Consider the following 21,743-nt stretch of genomic DNA (forward strand, 5'->3'; position numbering starts at 1 on the left):
CACTAATGGCACATTTTTAATTTTTTTTCCAGGGCTAGTTGATTCGGCAGGTATTGTTATACACTCTTTAGTGAATTCTGAACATTTTTTAACCTTAAAGTTTAAACCTAATTTTGGGGGGTCTCTGGCTCATTCACTTGTGGGAAAACAAATATATTCTTGACTCCTTTCCTATATGGCCCAAGAACAGCTGGAGACAGACAAGGAAGAGTATCACCTTTCAAATGATGGACACTCACTGAGAATAAGCTGTCTACCTTGCAGCCATTTTCACCATTAGATTTTTAAAATTTCAAATCCACTAAGCAGCTGGCTGCATCAATTAGTGACAGATGGTTGACATGAATTTAAAAAATCATCCTTCCTAACCATTCTGTTGGGGACAGCAAAGCACATTTATAGGAAGGACTGCATGCTGTCAGGGCTGACATCATCCATCCATTTCCTCCTCCCTCCCAGAAAAGATTTACCCAAAACTTCCAGCTTTTCAAAAGCCCCTGTTGGCTCTTTCTATAATTGATGTCTAAGCAATGCACTTTTGACTTTATTAGTCACAGTTAGTCACACTTTTAGATTGTAGAAGCATCTAGTGTTGACTCAGGGGCTAAAACTCCCCCTTTCCAGGGTGGCATGTGTGTGCTAACACTGATGGGAATGTATCAGGCAGCCACTAATGTATTAGTCAGTCACTAAAACTCTGTAATATGATTGCATGCTTCCAAGTATAGCATAGGTAGAGGAAAGAGGCTCATTAAGTGGAAACAGTGCAAACTTTGGAGACCAATTTTTACCACCGGGTCTCATCTAAATATTTTATTTTATTTACTTTTTTGGGCCACAGCCTGTGATGCTCTGGGGTTACTCTTGACTATGCACTCAGAAATTGCTCCTGACTTGGGGGACCAGATGGGATGCTGGGGGATAGAACCGCGGTCCTAGGTTAGGACGTGCAAGACAGCCGCCTTAACGTTTGCACCACGGCACTGGCCCCATCATCTAAATATTTTATTTTATTTGGGGGCGGGGTACACCCGGTGATGCTTAGGAGTTACTCCTGGATTTGCGCTCAGAAATCGCCTCTGGCTTCGGGGACCATATGGGACGCCAGGGGATCAAACCTTGCTCCGTCCTAGGGTAGTTCGGGCAAGGCAGGCGCCTGACCGCTTGGGCCATGGCTCTGGCCCCATCATCTAAGTATTTTAAACTAACTGCAGTAGACTACAAAGTTTTGGAATATTCTAGGGTTTACGCATAGTATTTCCATATAGCTAACTAATGGAATGTGTGTGGATGTTAGTATGTATGAGTGCATGCGAGTGTATTTTCTGCCTTCTCTATTAACAGACAATCCTAATTCATCATCGTGTTTTTGTTTGCTTTTAATTTTGTTTAAAGTGTTTAAAGCATGTTTTTCACCTCTATAATCTACTGATTGCTGACATGATATTTATTATATAAAATTGACGAAGCAAAAATTGTTGCTATTAACATTTCAATGCAGTCTTACAATCTTTCCTTCTCTGCATATGTAACATTACTTTTTCTTTAATTTTAAACAAATAACCATATTTTCTAGTGCTTTGTGGCCTACTTTAATTTAGCAGATTAGAAATGAGCTTTCATGTTACTATGTATCTCATTACATAATCTTCTATTGTCTTATAACTATACTCTTTCTTCATATGGATGGATGCAGCAAAATTGCTCTAGTCAATTCCTTAAACATTTCATTTACTTCTAAATTTTCATTACTACAAGCAAAACTGTGTAACAACGAAAATTTAAAAGTAAATTTATATATAATAATCATAGGGACCTTACTTTCTTGGTTCATTTTCTTTGAGGTGATATTGGGGCTTGAAATATTGATGCTTTGTTTTTCTTAACTTACTTTATTTAAAGTGCATGTATAACATAGTTAACATAATTGATCATAATACATTTGTTTCCCGGTAAGTGGGAGTGAGAATAGTAAAATAGAAACAAAAGAAGGAAGGAAAAAGAGAAAACAAAAAGAAAATTTGTGAAATTATTGTTTCTAGCAATGAGGTCATTAAGTTATTGCAGGTTAGTAAGCTCTTGTTATTAGTTGACCATTCTGTTACTTCATTTGTTTCTGACCATTGTTGGCTTCAGATACACATTGGCACCTATATTGGTATGTTCCTACCAGGATGTAGTATTAAACAAAAATGGAGTTGTCCAGGAATTCCTTACACTATTGCTGATTCTACGGCTTTTGCTGGGTATGTTTTCAGTGACCCGGGCTTCTGGAAGCACAAGAAAGCAGGGGGAGTATCTGTACTCATTCTAAAAAGAGTCCTGGTTATTATTGCAAGAATGTCTTTCATTTTTCTTAAAACCCATAGATGAGTGAGACCATTTAATATCTTTCTCTCTCTCTGACTTATTTCACTCAGCATAATAGATTCCATGTACATCCATGTATAGGAAAATTACATGACTTCATCTCTCCTGACAGCTGCATAATATTCCATTGTATAACTTTCAGACACAAAAGATAAAAGAGCTGGAAGTTACAGCTCACCTCATGAAGCTCACCACAAACAGGGATGAGTTCAGTTAGAGAAATAACTACATTTTGAACTGTCCTAATAATGAGAATGTACGAGGGAAATAGAAAGCCTGTCTAGAGTACAGGCGGGGGTCGGGTGGGGATCAGGGAGATTTGGGACATTGGTGATGGGAATGCTGCACTGGTGATGGGTGGTGTTCTTTACATGACTGAAACCCAAACACAATCATGTATGTAATAAAGTTGTTTAAATAAAAAAATTAAAAAAAAAGAGTCCTGGTGATATTAGCACAAATACTGGCATACCTAGAGTTTTGAAGTTTTGGTCAGATTGGTGACTGCAGAGAGCCGTAGTTGGTGAAGAGGTGATTGTCAGTATAGATGTTTTTCAGAATTGTTTTTGATGAGCCAAATATCCTCCAATCAGCAATATAAATATTATGTAACATATGTAATTATATATAATATAAAATATAACAGCATGTAATGATTAATTATAATATATAATACAGTATGTATTGTTTGGTTATATATAATAATTAATAATATGTTATAATTATATATTACATTACATTATAAATATAAATACTAAATAAATATAAAATATCCTCAGCAACATTTGGAATTTAACATTTGTTTTCCAGTTTTATAAGTGGTTTCTAAAGACAAATTATTCTGATGATCTCTCCCTTACTGGCCATATCCCAAGTAGCCTTAAAATATCATTATGATATCATTATGATGATGATGTACTTTCCAAAATACTAACAAGCCTTAAAGCCTGATCTCCTTTCCCAGAATGAAGCTTTTGCCTAGAATGTTTTGAAAGCAGCCATATTCTTCTACAGCAGAATCTCAAAATATCTTCCCGCAAAAACCACAATCCATGAAGTTGTAAAGCATTTTAATGTATTCCAGACTGGCCATGACTGCTATGCCATGTAGAGATCTGAGTTCACAAGTGACACTGAGCAGTATTTGCTATGCTGCTAAATATCATACCCCTTAATGTCATAGGATTTAAAGGTATTCATTAGAACAGTAACCCTGGTATTTCCTCTAAATTATAGTTACATCTTTCTATTATGCGAAGTTCAGCCAATGTCCAAGGAAGCCAAGCTATTAGTTTTAGACAATGAAGTTCATTCAGCTATGCATTTATTCACTGAGACACTCTGAGTATGTAGCTTTGGTCTAGCCCCAGCAGTCTAAGAGTTCAACTTTCTATCTGAACATACATATCCAATTGATTGACATTTGATTCTTTAAAGAGTATGACCATACTCCACTTACAAATATTTTCAATCCTCCTATACTATATGAGGGATGCTTTATGTTGTTAACTGTAAAAATTTAACTCTTTTTTCCTAGACACTCCAAAACATATTTTTGGGTTATCAGGCAAAATTCACTTATTCCAGAAATTATCTAGGCAATAACTATGTGAAACACTGTAGCAGATGCTGGGTATGCAAAATGAACTGAGTCAATTGAGTTTAGTTACATCCACATGGGGTTTACATCTGTGGTAATAAGTGTCTGTCAGTCCAGAAGCCTCTCAGTTTGTTGCTGTCTGGTAGTACTTTTGTGATATTTAAAATCCATTTATTCATTATTTTAATTTATAAATATATTTTAAATACTCATATCTATGAAGTCTCAAAAAAGTTTAGCACATAGTATACTTTCCATTTAACCATTTTTTTTTGTTTCGTTTTTTTTTTGGGGGGGGGTGGGGTCACACCCGGCAGCACTCAGGAGTTCCTCCTGGCTCTATGCTAAGAATTGCTCCTGGCAGGCTTAGGTGACCATATGGGATTCCGGGATTTGAACCACTGTCCTTCTGCATGCATGGCAAACACCTTACATGCTATCTCTCCGGCCCCCCATTTAATCATTTTTATGTTATTATATAATTATCTGCCTTTGTGTTGTAACCAAATTGAACATACAGATTAGTGTAATTTTCCTCAATTTTAAAAAAGACATAAAAACTGATATCCTCAAGGTCAAGTAATTTTTCAAGGGACTACTTTCAATATATACACCATTTCATAAAATTGTTATTTCCTAGTGCTAGAATATTTCATTTTTATTGATTCACATCAAAGAAACATCTCTGGAGATACCCAAATTACATTGGGATTCCCCTTGATTTTCTGTGCATTCTGACACAGATTACAGGATACCATCAAAATACCTTATAATTCAATTTAATTCTGACAGTATGCAAATCTAGCAAAATTCATAAAAGTTAAGAACTCAGTTTCACAAGATTAAACAATCTCAACAGTCAGCTCCACATGTCAAAGTTTTCTAAACCTCCTGTACTCCTGCTTGGATAATTCAAGGCTGTTCAAAAGCCCCTCCCATTTGACAATTTACCATACTAACTCATGCAACCTACAAAAGTTCTACATTTGTACTTATAATTATTTTTATCATAAAGAATACAAACATGAAACAATATCTGTTTAGCTAGATAACTAGATTCTCGGGGATCTGGAAGTTTCTGAGCAATAGAAGGATCTCTCCCAATGGAGTCAGAGGATAATTCATTCTCTCAGAACTCCAATGCATTCATCTACCCATGGAGCTCCATGTCTGCTTTTTATATGACACTTTATTATGTAGTTATGATATTAATAATGATCAACCTTAATCTCAAATTCCTCTTCTCTTCCTGGAGTTTGGAGTTAGGAATTGCAAATTCTACCTTCTAAACTTGCCCACCATTTCTTTGTAGAGTGATTAATCACTCTCTCTCTCTTGCAAGTGTTTAAGCACCATTAAAAAAACTAATTAGCATAACAAATAACAAGTCTCCAAAGATTCCATGGTTTCTTTAAAATTTTGTGCTAGGATTGGGAGACAGTGACTAGATATATTTTTTTATTTCTCACACATTGTTCATAATAGTTTTGGATGTGGCCTATTCTTAATGTCAAAGCAGTTCCCTGTAAGTCAAGAAACCAAGAAAATGATGAATGCTTTCAACCAATTCTCTTTTTTTTTTATTGAAAGAAAATGCATTACATAGTGACATAGTTGACCATAATACATTTGTTTCCAGAAAGGAAAAGCAAAGTTATTTTTAAAATAGAAAAATAGAAAAAGAAAAAGCAGAAAGAAAATTTTCAAGTAGAAGTCCAGTGGCAAGCCAATTATTTATTCAATGCAGTTTTGCTCAATACTGAACACACATAGGATGTTTTATTCAACACTAAATACAATTATTTTTCTCTCATGTTGTTTTCTATCATGAATTTATTTTGAAGTAAGCAATAAAAACTAAACTAATAATGTACTTTCAACTTTTGGATGGAAGAAACTCCCACAGTTCATAATGTCTGACTTTGCTGTATTACCTACGATTTTATACATATTCCTTACTACCCTCCCAAAGATTTCAGTACATGGAATCTGGGTGAGAATTTTGTATACATATTTTTGTTCATTTCTTTTAGCTTTTTAGTTTTCTTTTGGGGGCCATCCCCTGCAGCACTCAGGGCTTACTCCTGGCTCTGTGTTCAGGGATCACTCCTGACAGGTTGGTGGGACTATATGAAATTTTCGTGTAAGAAAATGCCCTACCCACTATCTTATTGCTCCAGTCCCCATAAATATACATGTATACAAACATATGAACTAAATTGCTGGGTTACACCTTATTTTACGCAAAACAAAGATCATCCCTGGTTTCTTTATATGTTTGTTTACAACTTGAACTTACCTCCAAACAGAACTTGTCTTACTTGTAAACCTGGGCAGGTTTACTGCCCCACCCAAAGATGGTCCCTGTACTCAATAAAAGCGGTACTTATGGCAGGCAGCAGTCCCCATACTAGGGAGAAGACTGCCAAACTACTTGTTTCACCCTCAGCCTGGTTTGGATTATTTCTTTTGTGACCCTGCTTTAGACTCATTTGCCTGGGCTAGGAGATATGGTGGAGGGGGTGATTTTACACTAATCTCTGCCTATTACTCTACCATCAAATTTATTCTGAATCTATACCACTAAAAATGAATTACACATAAATTGTTGCAAATATACTATTTTCCTTTTAATTTTTATATGAGCACTACTGAATATTTTTACTTTGAACACCTGAGAACAGAAATGAACACTTTGAACACTAGAGAATGAAAATATAGTCAAGGTATAAAATGTAATAGCTTTATACAATTAAATAAGTATTAAAAATGAAAAATACAAATGTTATGCTTCTCAAAATAGTTTATGAGTGATTCTAATGTAATAATATTGCATATATTACATATATGGTTATTAATTATTAAAATAAGCTATGATTAAAGAAAAAGACTTATTTCTGTTTTTCTTTAATGGTACTGGCATATGTATAGTGATTGATAATTAGAGTAAATTGGGATTAAGATTGAAGAGATGGCATAGGAATTAAGGAAGGCACTCACCTTGCATATTTTTGTGGTGGCCCTTGTTTGATTCCCTGACACCACATGTGATCCTCTGGGCATCATCAGGAATTACTCCTGAACACAGAGCCAGTAAAAAGTCCCAGAGCACTGCTGGATATGACTCAAATGTCTCTTTCACAAGAAAAGAAGAAAAATTAAACATATTTGTGTTTTACTTTCTCCAAAAGTGAGTCTCCAAAACACTAAAATGAATGTTATTCTATCTACAAAGTTACCTCTGGTATTTAAGGTAACTTGATAGAAATACACATATAGTATATTAAAAAGTACTTAGAATGGAGGTCACCCATATTCTTTTAGATCTTGCCATGTTAAAGTCCCCCACCAGAGAGGAGTCCTTTCCTAGCAAGCCTCATGAATATGTGAAGGTTTAGAATGTCATGGCTTAAATTTTATTTTCTCCATCTTATACTCATTATGATGGTTTCTATACATAAAAGAATAAAATAAGAAATATCAAGAAGTTAAAGAATTGTAACCTTATGTATTGCTGGTAGAAATATTACATGATGCACATGTTATAGAAATTAGTATAGCAGTTTCTGAAAAATTAAAACTAGAATTACATTATGATCCAATCATTCTATTTCTGGGAAAATTCCTAAAAAAAACATATGTTCTTACTAACTATATGTGAAATATAAAAATACTTAAACTCACAGAACCAGATTGATACTTTCCAGAGGTGAGGATGGAGGGAACTAGGTAAGGTGATTAAAAGAGGCAAACTTACAGCTATAAGATGAATAAATTTGGGGAGATCATGTACAACAAGATGGCTATAGCTACTAATACTATATTGTTAATATTATTAATTAGAATGTCATAATACCAGTGTGAAGGTAAAGAATTAATTTTGGATCAGAAGAAAGAACCCAGAAATGGACCCATTCACATATGGTTGATAAATTGCTATTATCTTGTAATTTAGTGTTTTCCCAAGAGAAATAAATAAAAATGACATGCATACTAAAAATTTTCCCAAGAATAGTCTTAACAGATTTTGTTTCCCCGAATTTCAGTATGTAACTAATAAAACATAAATACACATGTGTAATCTATATGTAGTTGGAGTACTCTTCAGTAGTAGAAAGGAACGAAGCACTGATACATGTAATCACATGAACAAATCTCAAAAGTGGGGGAGGGGCAGATACACAAATTATTCCAAGCATTCAGAGATCCAGAATAGGCAACATTATGCGATGGCAATAAAAATAAGAAGTTACTATCTACAGTGAAGGGAGAACAAAAACAGGGTATCAAGAAATCGTGGGTAGCACTCTTAAATTCAGTGCATACTTTCACTGAAATTCATCAGTGCATATTATGTCCTTAATTTTTAAAACTAGAGACTGTCTGGGTGGCCTCATATTTCAAAACTTCCTTTAGTCATCCACCAGTAAATCTACTGCATGTATAAAGACACTGAATAGAAGAAGATGTTCCAGGGATTTTAATAACTTGTGCAGGAACATAGTGCAATGTTGGTAGAATAATTAAGTCTCAACTCAGGAATACCAAGTCTTGTAGATGAAATATAAATAACAAAATCTGAGATGTTTAATTAATAATATTTGATACTTTCTTTATCTCTAAAACTTAAAACTTCTTTTTGGATTTTTTGTTTTGTTTTTCAGCCACACCAGCTGTGCTCAGGGTGTACTCTTGGCTCTGTGCTCCAAGATCACTCCTGGCAGGGCTTTGGGGACCATATGTGGTGCTAGGGTAGGCAAGGGCCTTACCTGTTATGCTATCCGACCCTAAATCCTAGAATTTCTTATTGAAAACATAGTAATAAAAATGAGCAAATCAAAAAAATCAGTATAGGATATACTGACTAACCACTAACAGCTGAAATCAGACTACTGCTTCTCTATTTAAGGCATGCATTCTCTTTTTAAACATGCTTTAAAATCAATGATTCATGTTAATTTTTTGGTTTGCTTTTGGCCACACCCAGCAGTGCTCAGGGCATACTCTTAGTTAGCTGTGTCCAGGGATCACTGCTGGTGGTGTTTGAGTGACTGTATGTGGGATCGGGGTTGAACCAAGGTCAACCATGTGCAGGAAAAGGATTCTACCCACTGTACTATCTGGCCTGGCTTCAAGCTTAGTGTTTTCATTAAAATCATGATAGACTCATGATTTATTCTTTCATAATTAGTTCAAACATACTACTTCATAAACACTTGTCTCATCCAACCTCTTCCTGTTGTTTAAACTTACATACTCTCCATTCAGAAAATGATTATTTAGTCCCCCTCATGTTTATAAGGCATGATTCTAAGCTCTAATGAGTAAAGCAGGAAAAAATTTCTACCCACTAAACTTATTTAATTAGGTAACAGACAATAAGGATGCACAAGCAAAATAAATAGTGCAAATGATATAATGGAAATGGTAAAAGCAGAGAAAATTAAGTAGCAAAAAGTACAATAGTAGAAATTGGATTTTGAGTGCTCAGGGAAGATTTAACCAAGAAAGAAATATTGAAGCAAATGTTAAAGAAGTGATGATGTGTCATAGAACATGGCAGAGATTAAAAAAAAAAAAAACCTAGGTGAAGAATAAGCTTCAGGGATTGGAGTAGGTGCATTTGCCTTACACACAGTTCACCCCAGTTTGATCTTTGGCTCTGAATAGTTTATTAAAACACAACTGCTGCATAGAAGTTCTTAGGAAGAATTTGATACGTATATAGATATGTGTATGTCTATGTATATGGGTGTGTATATATAGAGAGTTTAAGGAATAAAGATAGTAAATTTTCTTTGAAGATTTGGTAAAGCCCAATCTGGACCTGAGTTTTTGGTTTTAGGAAGATTAAATTACTGTTTTAGTTTCTCTATTCTCTCTCTCTTTATTTTTTATTTATTTATTTATTTATTTATATTTTTTCTAGTTTCTCTTTTCTCTGTTTCAGATTTTTCTACTTCCACCTAATTCAGTTTTGGGAATTTCTATAAAAATTAATCTATTTCTTCTAGGCTTTCCAACTTAAGTCATTAAAGTTGTTCATATGAATCTCATAATCTTTTCTATTTATGGGATGTCTGTTATAATTTCTTTCCTTTTTTCTTTGATCTGACTTATTTGTTTTTTTTTTCTTCCTTTCCTTGTGACTCTAGCTATGGTCTTTCACGTTTGTTTTCCTTTAATTTTTTTGTTTTTGTTTTTGAGTCACAGCCAGCAATGCTCAGGGGTTACTCCTGGCTCTGCACTCAGAAATCGCTCCTGGCAGGTTCCAGGGACTACGTGGGATGCTGGGATTTGAACCACTATTCGTCCTGGGTAGGCTGCATACAAGGCAAACTCCCTATGGCTGTGCTATCTCTCCAGTCCCAGGTTTGATTTTCTTTGGAAAAAAAAAAGTTCCTGGTTTTATTTACCCTTCTAGCCATTTTTGTTTGTTTTTTGTTTGGTTTTGGGCCACACCTGTTGACTCTCAGGGGTTACCCCTGGCTATGCACTCAGAAATTGCTTCTGGCTTGGGGGAATCATATGGGATGCCAGGGATTGAATCCAGATCTGTCCTAGGTCAGCCGCAGGCAAGGCAAACATCTTACCCCTGTGCTATCACACTGGTCCCTTAGCCATTTTCTTTATTTTAATATTATTAATTTTAGCTCTAATCTTTATTATTCCCTTCCTTCCACTTACCATGGGATTCATTTATTGTTTCTTTTTTCAAAATGTGATAGTGGGTTATTGATTTGAGTTTTTTTCTTTGATTTTCTCTTTGGCCTAATGGTTGTTTAACAGAATGTTGCTCAGTTTCCAAATGTTAGAATTTTTCCTGACTTTCTTTTTATAGTTCAATTTCACCCAATAGAATTATAATGTTACTTAATATGATTTTTAGTTTTGTGACTTTAACAACATTCTAATAGTGTCCCAGCATGTGATCTGTCCTAGAGAATGCCTGGAGAAGGATGTGTAATTGCTTTCTTAGGAGTCAAGTTTCCAGTATTAATCTCAACTCTCCTTATTCTTTATTTAGGGGTTGTGTCTCCTTATTGCCTAGTGATAAAATTGGATGTTAAAGTAACACACTTCTATTTTGTTGCTGTCATTGGATCTCCTTATGTTGCTCACACAGTTGCTCTAAAAACAGTATTTAATAATATTAAAAACATTTGGTGCATAGATAGTTAGATGTTAAGTTCTCCTGATCTATTGATCACTTAGTATGTAATGTTCATCTCTCTCTCCATTAGTACTTTCTTTAGCTTGGATACTGTTTGGTTTGTACAAATATGGTCATCTCTACTTTAGTTTAGCATTGGCCTGTACAATTATTTTCTAACCTTTCACTCTGAGACTGTTTATCCTGAGAATTTAAGCTCAAAAAAACCTTTCCTCTGAGATCAGACACAGTATATTTTCTCCACTATTATTCAGGATAGTCTAGGAAGTCCTAAGCAAACAACCAGGCAAGAAAAGGAAACCAAAAGAATTTAAATTGGAAAAATATTCAAGTAGTATTATTTGCAGATAGCATAATATATATATATATATAAAAACCCTAAAGCACTAAAAATAAAACTATTAGAAACAATAAGTCAAAACCACAATGTAGCAGGCTTCAAAATTAATACACAAAAATCAGTTGCATTTCTACATGTAAAAATAAACTAAAAGAGAAAGACAAGGTCTTTTATGACAGTGGTAGTTGGAACTAATAACTCTGGGCTGGGTTCTGAAAGGAGATAAAGTGACATGCATGGCACCCCTACATTAACAATTAACATTAACAAACCACAGTGTCAAAAATGAAGAGAGAGAGAGAGAGAGAGAGAGAGAGAGAGAGAGAGAGAGAGAGAGAGAGAGAGAGAGAGAGAGAGAGAGAATTAAAATGTCTGCCCTGGGCCCGGAGAGATAGCACAGCGGAGTTTGCCTTGCAAGCAGCTGATCCAGGACCAAAGGTGGTTGGTTCGAATCCCAGTGTCCCATATGGTCCCCCATGCCTGCCAGGAGCTATTTCTGAGCAGACAGCCAGGAGTAACCCCTGAGCACTGCCGGGTGTGGCCCAAAAACCAAAAAAAAAAAAAAAGTCTGCCCCAGAGACAAGCTGGGGGAGGCTGGAAACATTGGTGGCAGGAAATGTGCACTGTACTGCAAACCAACATGCTTAACAGGAAAAAAAAAGGAAAGATAGATAGATAGATAGATAGATAGATAGATAGATAGATAGATAGATAGATAGATAGATAGATAGATAGATAGATAGATAGATGCATGGTTGAATGGATGGATGGATAGGCAGATGGTTGGGTGGATGGATAGAAGAAGGAAGATGAAGTTAGAAGAAGAGAAGGAGGAGGAGAAAGAAAAGAAGAGAAAGAATGACTGTAATTCAGTTATGAACAACTTTATCTGTGAGAAAAAAACAACGGTATTATGAACAACCTTGTAACCATAGTGTTTACATAAAAATTTATATAATAAAAAAGAGAAAAATATGATTCTTTTAAGATTGTTTCTAAAATTATCAAGTACCTGGAACTCAACTTTACAAAGGATGTGGAAAACATACATCTAGAACTATAATTCACTGTCTAAATAAGTAGGACACCAGAAAATGGAAAAATGTTCCATATTCATCAATTAAAATAATTAAATTGGTAAAATGATCATCCATGTGCAAAAAAAAAGTGACTATTTTATCCAAAACACAATACAGATCCAATGCAATCTTGATTAAAATGCTGATGATAGGAGCCAGAGCAAGTAGCACAGTGGTAGGGTGTTTGCCTTGCATGCAGCTGACCCAGGACTGATGCTGGTTCAATCTCCAGCAACCCATATGGTCCCCTAAGCCAGGGGTGATTTCTAAGTGCAGAGCCAGGAGTACCCCTGAGCACCACCAGGTGTAACCCCCTAAAAATTTCTGATTATATTCTTCAAGGACTTAAAACAATTGTTACTAAAATACATATAAAATTTTAAAACTTTCCAAATAGTCAAAGCAATTCTGAGGAGATGGAAGATATTGCATTTTCTGATTTTAAATCACAGTATAAGGCTATAGTAAGAAAAACAGTTTGGTAGTGGAATAAAGACAAACTCTCAGACCAATAAAATAGATATTAAAGTCTAGAGTTAAACCCTTAGATAGGTAGACAATTAATCTACATAGAGAAACTAGGTAGATGAAGCAGAGCAAGGAAAACCTCTTATAATAGTGAGATAGTTTCCCAACAAATTTACCCACTATTTCCAAACAAATAGTGCTGGGAAAATTGGGTAGCCACATGTAAAAATATGAAAGATTTTATACCACACACAATGCATGTAAGATAATTCCAAGTGAACCAAAGCTTTTGTTATTAGGCCAGAATCCATAAAATAAATTGAGAAAAACTGGGATTTTCCCAGTATCACTTGTATAACAGGATTTCTTTTGTTCCACTCATATTTTTTGCTCCTTTATGAAAAATTAATTCATACCTGGGAACATATGTTAATATATATCCGGAGTGAGTGAGAAATGGCTGCAGGTGGGGGTTTCCAGGCAGAGTGCTGACTGCTCTACCTGCAGAATCTCCACCGGGCTGTGCTTCTTCTGAGGAACTGAGCACCGGAAGGGAGCCCTGTCCTACTCTTCTCTGTCTTTCCTGAACTCTGGAAGCTCTCCTCAGAGCCCGGGGAAGCGAACCCCAAAGAAACTACATTCGGGAGCTACCCAGCGAGCCAGTGAGTGAGTGAGAAATGGCTGCAGGTGGGGGTTTCCAGGCAGAGTGCTGACTGCTCTACCTGCAGAATCTCCACCGGGCTGTGCTCCTTCTGAGGAACTGAGCACCGGAAGGGAGCCCTGTCCTACCCTTCTCTGTCTTTCCTGAACTCTGGAAGCTCTCCTCAGAGCCCTGGGAAGCTAACTCCAAAGAAACTACATTCGGGAGCTACCCAGCGAGCCAGTGAGTGAGTGAGAAATGGCTGCAGGTGGGGGTTTCCAGGCAGAGTGCTGACTGCTCTACCTGCAGAATCTCCACCGGGCTGTGCTCCTTCTGAGGAACTGAGCACCAGAAGGGAGCCCTGTCCTACCCTTCTCTGTCTTTCCTGAACTCTGGAAGCTCTCCTCAGAGCCCTGGGAAGCGAACCCCAAAGAAACTACATTTGGAAGCTACCCAGCGAACCAGAAACTGAGCACCTGAAGGGAGCCCTGCCCTACTCTTCTCTGTCTTTCCTGAACTCTGGAAGCTCTCCTCAGAGCCCTGGGAAGCGAACCCCGAAGAAACTACATTTGGGAGCTACACAGCGAGCCAGTGAGTGAGTAAGAAATGGCTGGATGTGGGGGTCTCCAGGCAGAGTGCTGATTGCTCTACCTGCAGAGTCTCCACCCGGCTGTGCTTCTTCTGAGGAAACTGAGCACCGGAAGCGAGCCCTGTCCTACCCTTCTCTGTCTTTCCTGAACTCTGGAAGCTCTCCTCAGAGCCCTGGGAAGCGAACCCCAAAGAAACTACATTCGGAAGCTACCCAGCGAGCCAGTGACTCTCCTCAGAGTCCTGGGAAGTGAACCCCAAAAATACAGCATTCTGAAGCTGCCCAGCGAGCGAGTGAAAACTATGCCTGACCAGTGGGGCCTGACTGTGAAAAACTGTGAGTGCTGCCTGTGTGTGTCTCTCTGCTATCCTGTTGCGTAAACCTCCTTAGAGTGGGCTGAAAAGAGGCTCCAGAAGGCACTTAGCTCCACTTCGCTACGCGGCCGTGCACTCTTTCTAAGGAAAGAACTCCATTGCAACAAGAAGGAAAAATCACACTAAGAACGGCGCTATATCACAGAAGCAAACACTTCTCTCTGGACTGTCTTCTCTGTTGCATGCTCAGGCCAAAGATTTGACCCAGTGTGAGGCTTCATCCACGGAGGACTCCCCTCCCTTAGAGGCAAGTCAGCCCATCCAGAAAGGGAGGAGCCAGAGGAGTGTGCTGCCTACATCATATAGACAATGAATACCACCACAACACGTAGAAAAACCCACAATACAAGTGTGACAATGGGGAAACAACGCAGGCCAGCATCAGACATAGAGAATGAAGATGACAATTCTGAGGACCAGATAATGACTGAACAACTAATCAACCTCTCAGATAAGGACTTTAGACTAGCAATATGGAAGGTGCTCAACAGACTCCAAGAAACCATGGATCGAGTTGAACAGAACACTAATAAGAACCAAGAAAATATGAAGGCAGAAATGACAAAACTCCAAACTGAAATAACATGTCAACTAACAGGACTGAAAAAGTCAGTAAACGAAGTGAATGACAAAATGGATAAGCTCTGGGACAGGGTATCAAAAGCTGAGAATAGACTTGGTGCTGTGGAAGATGAGATACATAACAATTCCATACAGCAGGAGAGATTGGACAAAAAACTTAAAGCAAATGAGCAGACAATGGAAAAATTAGTCAAAGAATGGGAACAGACGAAAATAGAAGTCTATGATAAGATCAACAGAAACAACTTAAGAATCATTGGAGTCCCAGAGACCCAGGAAGAAAATTTCCAGGAAGAATCAATGGTCAAGAACATCATTAAAGAGAAACTTCCAGAGCTAAAGAATATATGTGATCAAATCCTGCATGCCCGAAGAGTACCAACCAAAAGAGACCCTAGAAAAACCACCCCAAGACACATCCTAGTCACAATGACAAATCCCACAGATAGAGACAGAATTCTGAAAACAGCAAGATCAAAAGGGGAAATCATGTTCAAGCAAGCTTCCCTGAGATTTACAGCAGACCTGTCACCAGAAACACTCAATGCCAGAAAGCAGTGGTGGGATATTGTGACAAGACTGAATGAAATGAATGCTTCACCCAGAATACTATACCCAGCAAAACTCACTTTCCGGTTTGATGGAAGAATACATGGTTTCACAGACAAAAAACAGCTCAGAAACTTCACAGACACAAAACCAGTCTTAAGAGAAAAACTGAAAGACCTAATCTAAGACAAGACTACCCAAAAGACACACCAAATTTTGAAATAAAGATGGCGTTAAATCCCAGGACAATTCTTTCTCTCAATGTCAATGGACTAAATGCACCAGTTAAGAGACACAGAGTGGCTAAATGGATCAAAAAACTCAATCCAACCTTCTGCTGCCTACAAGAAACGCACCTGAATAGTCAGAACAAACATAGACTCAAAATAAAAGGCTGGAGAAAAATCATCCAAGCAAACAACACCCATAAAAAAGCTGGAGTGGCCATACTAATATCAGATAATGCAAACTTTATACTCAGGAAGGTTGTAAGGGACAAAGACGGACATTTTATATTAATCAAGGGGTACGTAGAGCAGGAAGAATTCACTCTCCTAAACATATATGCACCGAATGAGGGGCCAGCAAAATATTTAATACAACTGTTGACAAATCTGAAAAATAATATCAACAACAACACAATAATTGTGGGGGACCTTAACACGGCTTTGTCAACACTGGACAGGTCAACCAGACTGAAACCCAACAAGAATATACTAGACCTGAGGAGAGAAATGGAAGAAAGAGGCCTAGTGGATATATATAGGACACTCCATCCCCAGAAACCTGGATACACATTCTTCTCCAATGTACATGGGACATTCTCCAGGATAGACTACATGCTGGCACATAAAACATACCTCCATAAGATCAAGAGGATAGAAATTTTGCAGACTACCTTCGCTGACCACAAGGCTCTGAAATTATTTGTGAACTCCAAAGGGACTCAGAAGAAACACTTTAACACCTGGAAGTTAAACAGCCTCATGCTCAATAACCAATGGGTCCGAGATGAAATCAAGGAGGAAATAAAAAGGTTCCTGGAAACAAATGACAATAAAGACACAAACTCTCAGAACTTATGGGACACAGCAAAAGCAGTACTGAGAGGAAAATTTATAGCTTTGCAAGCACACATCAGGAAGGAAGAAGGAGCTTACCTGAGTAGCTTAATGACACAGCTAATAGAACTAGAAAATGCTCAACAAAAGGACCCAAGAATAGGAAGACAGAAGGAAATAACAAAGCTGAGAGCAGAAATCAACGAAGTGGAAACTCAAAAAACAATCCGAAAGATCAACGAAAGCAGAAGTTGGTTCTTTGAAAAAATAAACAAGATTGATAGACCACTGGCAAACCTAACAAAGAAAGAGAGAGAGAGAAACTTGATAACTCGTATCAGGAATGAAAAAGGAGAGATCACTACTGATATGACAGAGATTCAAAGGGTAATCAGAAACTACTTTGAAAAACTCTACGCCACTAAAAATGAGAACCTGGAAGAAATGGATAAATTCTTGGACTCTTATAATCTTCCACGGTTGAAGGAAGAGGATGTAGCATATCTAAACACCCCCATCACCATTGATGAAATTAAAACAGTAATCAAATGTCTGCCGAAAAACAAAAGCCCAGGTCCAGATGGATTCACTAATGAATTCTATCAAACTTTCCAAGAGGAACTACTGCCAATCTTGGCAAGACTCTTTCATGAAATTGAACAAACAGAAACACTTCCAAATAGCTTTTATGAAGCCAACATCACCTTGATACCTAAACCAGACAGAGACGCTACCAAAAAAGAAAATTACAGACCAATATCACTGATGAATGCAGATGCAAAGATCCTCAACAAAATCCTGGCAAATAGGATTCAATGCCTCGTTAAGAAGATCATCCACTACGATCAAGTAGGTTTCATCCCAGGAATGCAAGGCTGGTTTAACATCCGTAAATCTATCAACATAATACACAACATCAATAACAAGAAAAATAAAAACCACATGATCATATCAATAGATGCAGAGAAAGCATTTGATAAGGTCCAACACCCATTCTTGATCAAAACTCTCAGCAAGATGGGAATGGAGGGAACCTTTCTCAATATAGTGAAGGCCATCTACCACAAGCCAGTGGCAAATATTATCCTCAATGGAGAAAAACTGAAAGCCTTCCCTCTAAATTCTGGCACAAGACAAGGCTGTCCTCTCTCACCACTCCTATTCAACATAGCACTGGAAGTACTTGCTATAGCGATTAGGCAAGAAAAGGATATTAAGGGAATCCAGATAGGAAAGGAAGAAGTCAAGCTCTCACTGTTTGCAGATGACATGATACTCTACTTAGAAAACCCTAAAGACTCTATCAAAAAGCTTCTAGAAACAATAGACTCATATAGCAAGGTGGCAGGCTACAAAATTAACACACAAAAATCAATGGCCTTTCTATATACCAATAGTAATAAGGATGAAATGGACATTAAGAAAACAACCCCATTCACAATAGTGCCACACAAACTCAAATATCTTGGAATCAACTTGACTAAATATGTGAAGGACCTATACAAAGAAAACTATAAAACTCTGCTCCAAGAAATAAGAGAGGACACACGGAAATGGAAACGCATACCCTGCTCATGGATTGGCAGGATTAACATCATCAAAATGGCAATACTCCCCAAGGCATTATACAGATTTAATGCCATCCCTCTAAAGATACCCATGACATTCTTCAAAGAAGTGGATCAGACACTTTTGAAATTCATTTGGAACAATAAACACCCTCGAATAGCTAAAGCAATCATTGGGAAAAAGAATATGGGAGGAATTACTTTTCCCAACTTTAAACTGTACTACAAAGCAACAGTTATCAAAACAGCATGGTATTGGAATAAGGATAGGTCCTCAGATCAGTGGAATAGGCTTGAATACTCAGAAAATGTTTCCCAGAGATACAACCATCTAATTTTTGATAAAGGAGCAGGAAATCCTAAATGGAGCAGGGAAAGCCTCTTCAACAAGTGGTGTTGGCACAATTGGATAGCCACTTGCAAAAAATTAAACTTAGACCCCCAGCTAACATCATGTACAAAGGTAAAATCCAAATGGATTAAAGACCTCGATATCAGCCCCAAAACCATAAGATATATAGAACAGCACATAGGCAAAACACTCCAGGACATTACAGGCATCTTCAAGGAGGAAACTGCACTCTCCAAGCAAGTGAAAGCAGAGATTAACAGATGGGAATATATTAAGCTGAGAAGCTTCTGCACCTCAAAGGAAATAGTGCCCAGGATACAAGAGCCACCCACTGAGTGGGAGAAACTATTCACCCAATACCCATCAGATAAGGGGCTAATCTCCAAAATATACAAGGCACTGACAGAACTTTACAAGAAAAAAACATCTAACCCCATCAAAAAATGGGGAGAAGAAATGAACAGACACTTTGACAAAGAAGAAATACACAAAATACACAAAAGACACATGAAAAAATGAAAAAATGTTCCACATCACTAATCATCAGGGAGATGCAAATCAAAACAACGATGAGATACCACCTCACACCCCAGAGAATGGCACACATCACAAAGAATGAGAATCAACAGTGTTGGCGGGGATGTGGAGAGAAAGGAACTCTTATCCACTGCTGGTGGGAATGCAGTCTAGTTCAACCTTTATGGAAAGCGATATGGAGATTCCTCCAAAAACTGGAAATCGAGCTCCCATACGATCCAGCTATACCACTCCTAGGAATATACCCTAGGAACACAAAAATACAATACAAAAACCCCTTCCTTACACCTATATTCATTGCAGCTCTATTTACCATAGCAAGACTCTGGAAACAACCAAGATGCCCTTCAACAGACGAATGGCTAAAGAAACTGTGGTACATATACACAATGGAATATTATGCAGCTGTCAGGAGAGATGAAGTCATGAAATTTTCCTATACATGGATGTACATGGAATCTACTATGCTGAGTGAAATAAGTCAGAGAGAGAGAGAAAAACGCAGAATGGTCTCACTCATCTATGGGTTTTAAGAAAAATGAAAGACACCCTTGTAATAATAATTTTCAGACACAAAAGAGAAAAGAGCTGGAAGTTCCAGCTCACCTCAGGAAGCTCACCACAAAGAGTGATGAGTTTAGTTAGAGTAATAACTACATTTTGAACTGTCCTAATATTGAGAATGTATGAGGGAAATGTAGAGCCTGTTTAGGGTACAGGCGGGGGTTGGGTGGGGAGGAGGGAGATTTGGGACTTGGGTGATGGGAATGTTGCACTGGTGATGGGTGGTGTTCCTTTTATGACTGAAACCCAAACACAATCATGTATGTAATCAAGGTGTTTAAATAAAAAAAAATTATGCATAAAAAAAAATAAATAAATATGTTAATATATATCCATACATGTCAATATAAAAATTAACATATACCAGGAAAAAAAAATAAATTGAGAAAAACTGATATCTGAAGAATATAATAGATCTCAGAGGTGTTTGATTCTATTGGCAAAGACAACAAAATAGAAGCAAAAAAAATAAAATAAAATGAACTACACCAAGTCAAAGTTTTTTCATGGCAAAAGAAACTCAGGCTAAAATGAAAAGAAGTCCTTCTAGATGGAAGAAAATAATTTTACACTATACATCTTTATGCATCATATAAAAGGCTAATATGCATGCTATATAAAGCTCACACAAAGCGCAACAACAAAAATCTCTAACCATATCTATCACAGCACTCCTAAAGCTCTCAATCATTAATTTGGTTTTGTTTCATGTAATTTATAAAAAATATTTATAAAAATATTAAATAATCATATATGAATTTATGAATACATACATTTCAGTTTGAAGATATGAAGTTTAGTGAGAATTACGTTTGTGCTATTTTTTGTTTTTGTTTTTGGCTTTTTGAGTCACACCCTGTGATGCTCAGGGGTTACTCCTGGCTATGTGCTCAGATCGCTCCAGGCTCAGGGGACCATATCCGAGGCTAGGGATGGAACCAAGGTCCGTTCTAGATTGGCCGTTTGCAAGACAAACACCTCCCGCTGTGCTATAGCTAGGTCCCTCATGCCAGTTTTTTTTTCTTGGACTTTTTCCTCTTTTGTTGGCTTTTGTTTTTAATTTTTGAATTTTCAAAAAAAAAAAAATAAAGGGTACTTAGTAGAATACATTTATATGAGTTAATAGTTGTGTCTATCCAGGTTATTGTTTTGGATTTATTTTATTAAGAAAATAATTTAACTGAAGGCTTTCCCATCATTAAACATTATAGAATTTCTCCTGCAATGCAAGCTTAGCTAATCAAGCTATTTCCGTCAGTTATGGGCTTGGATGTGTTACATCCAAGAAGTAGACTGGATAGTGTCACACAAATGATATGAGAAGATTAGAATAAAACTCTATAGGATCAGGAGAAGTGATAGTAACAGCTGGCAGAGTGCTTTGCACGCAGCCAACCCAGAATGGATCCTCATCCCATAGGATCTCCGAAGCCTGCCAGGAGTGATTCCTGAGTGCAGAGCCAAGAGTAACCCCTGATCACTGGCTGGTATGGTACCAAACAAACAAACAAAAATAAAAAACTTTATAGGAGCAAATACAAACTTAATACAATCAACATGATAAAAAAGACAATTACTTTAAAGTTAATTTTTGAATAATAATGCATACTAAAAATTATTTGGGAACATATGTTTTAGAATTATTTTAGAATATTTCCACAAATGGCTTTCACAAAACTATCTCTTTTACAAAGTCAATAATAAAGCATTTTAATCATGGAAAAAATGTGGGAAGAGGATAAACAGGCACTTACTCTGAAGATGACATGGTAATGGCCATTTCAGTAGATATATGGAAAAAGTATTCAACTTCACTTGTCATCAGAGAAATGCAAATCAAAATAACAATAAGCTATCACACCAATGAGAATGACATTTTTCAAAAAGACTGGAAAT

The 21,743-nt window shown here is 37.0% G+C and overlaps 1 protein-coding gene across 1 annotated transcript in view; it reads left to right on the top strand.

Moving 5' to 3' along the window:
• The window catches only part of RANBP3L (RAN binding protein 3 like), a 66,504-nt gene that overhangs the window by 940 nt on the left and 43,821 nt on the right, over positions 1-21,743 (top strand). The gene's annotated exons all lie outside the window — the stretch shown is intronic.

This window comes from Suncus etruscus, chromosome 2 (genome assembly GCF_024139225.1).
Source record: "Suncus etruscus isolate mSunEtr1 chromosome 2, mSunEtr1.pri.cur, whole genome shotgun sequence".
NCBI lineage: Eukaryota > Metazoa > Chordata > Mammalia > Eulipotyphla > Soricidae > Suncus > Suncus etruscus.